General features: G+C 45.9%; 1 pseudogene; it reads right to left on the reverse strand.

Annotated features, from left to right (window-relative positions):
- Positions 1–202: 202 nt before the first annotated feature.
- LOC144127649 (uncharacterized) lies at positions 203–1,211 on the reverse strand (annotated as a pseudogene).
- Positions 1,212–2,078: the final 867 nt, after the last annotated feature.

Genomic DNA, 2,078 nt, shown 5'->3' on the forward strand with positions numbered 1-2,078 from the left:
CAAAAAAATAACATCTATCAACAGAGCCTATATTGGGAAAATGCGCGTGTCTCATCGACTGAGGAAGTTTTTCTTATATAGTGTGAAGAGTTAATGAGAAACGTAAGTGCATAAATTTCACTTACTTAGGAGTTGTAATAATGCAGTTTATTTATGTTGTAAATTATTAAAGCTACTGTCAAAAAATAGGAGACAAGCGAACTATGGTGAATTTGACATTTATACACAATATTTACAAATCTCTTCACGGCAAGCTGACGCCAGCACACGTTTTGCTTGCATGTCCATTGACTTTTTTTTCTTCCAGTTGTCGCAGGTGAATTCGCAGCCTCGTTCGAGCGTAGGTCGAGTATAACAACTTCTGAATGATTTCGTTGTGAACCTGGCATGTTTCAACATTAAACGGAACCATTTGTCTTAGGTATGTTATCACAGCCTGCACTGGAGATTTCATAGTTAGAAGGCTTTCCGCCCATTCTGTGATGCCCTTAAAATGCTCCTCGCACGACTTCAGCACTTTCATCACTTCAGGACTGGGGTAATGCAGGTTGTCGCCATTTTCGAGGTACTCCTTCAGCCTTGTGAGATATGCATTTTCAGCGTCACTAGAACCGAGCAGAGTAGCTTTGCACTCCTCGCAATTATTTATGGCTTTCAGAATACCTTTAACGAGGAATCCGGCAATATGGAACAGAATGCTGCATTCAGTCGATGTTAGCGCTTCAATGAAAAGAACCTCCGAGTCATCGATTTCCTTTACCTCGGCTTCAGCGAGTTCACGTTTCCCGTTTGACAGAAGGTCAACCAGGTACTCAGAATCGTCAACACTGTAGCTGGTGGTAGACGGCGTGTGCAAAAATTGGCTTATGCACACAAGTTTCAGTGCGCATTTCATATCATAGGCGTCTGGGACAGGCTTCCTGAGACGAACCACAGAGAAAAGATTCTCAAGGCAATCTTGTAGCAGCCTGCTGGTGAGTAAGAAGCTGTAGCCCTCCGAGTTCAAAAGAATGTCTTGCAGGCGAAGCACGACCGTTGTGGAGATCAGGAGGCCCGCCTGCGATGGCTTCCACTGAGACGTGCTGCCCATGCTCATCCCTTGAAAGGTGTTTAGAGCCAGGTTTAGAGTTTCCAGAACTCTATGATGCTTCGCCACATCGTGCAGACTTAGGGCAACAGATGGATGACGCGACGACATTAATGCGTACCATCTTGATACCAGCTCTAAAAACCAAGCTGTTGTTTCTGCCTCTATGTCCAGCACTTTTTCCTTGATGAGGTATCGGATTGCACTGGGAGCTTCTCTGAAAAATTGCACGGCAAGTCTGACTTTCATTTTCGTAAAATGTCCAGATGAGACATGGGCTTCAGAGAGCTTCGGTGCGAGCTTTAGCTTCCTTTCCTTGTCAAACTCCAGCACAGCATGCACATGATCCAGTTTCACTTCACGTGAGGGAAGATCGCACTGGCTGGCTGTTGCTTCACTTAATGTAAATGCATGAGATGTTATCAACTGACCTTTAATATTCTTCAAAACATGAGCAGCGTCTGCGTTGAAGAACAACTCCATATCATTGAGCGAAGGGTGTGGTATTGAGCAGGTTGTCTTCGAATTTCGGTGGCTAGAAAATCCCAGCTCACGCCACATCGCTCGATTTGAGGCGCCCATGTCGGACGTTACAACCCGAACTCTGAGGGAAATATCGGCGCAGAGTTGGACAACTTGCAGAACAATGTCCTTGAGCGTGCGGCCATCCACATGGCTTCCAGTGAAATGATAAGCTATCACCTGCTTCCATCGCTGGTTGAGACCTCCAACCATAAACACCAGAGCGTGATTAGCAGGCTCATCTGGCTTTTGTGGCAATGTCACTCCCCCATACACAATGTCTTCAGCGCGGTCAAGCTGAAACCCTCTGGCAATCTCCATCTCATCGATAAAGAGGACGCAGTCTTTTTCTACATCTTCTATGCCTTGTGCCTTCGCTTGGAGAAGTTCTACAACGTCTGTAAGAATTCCTGGTGAGAACTTGAGCCAGTGGAGGCGACGAGATAGAGTTCTTTCTGCCGGAAGTGGA

This window comes from Amblyomma americanum, chromosome 1, assembly GCF_052857255.1.
Source record: "Amblyomma americanum isolate KBUSLIRL-KWMA chromosome 1, ASM5285725v1, whole genome shotgun sequence".
NCBI classification, from domain to species: Eukaryota; Metazoa; Arthropoda; class Arachnida; order Ixodida; family Ixodidae; genus Amblyomma; species Amblyomma americanum.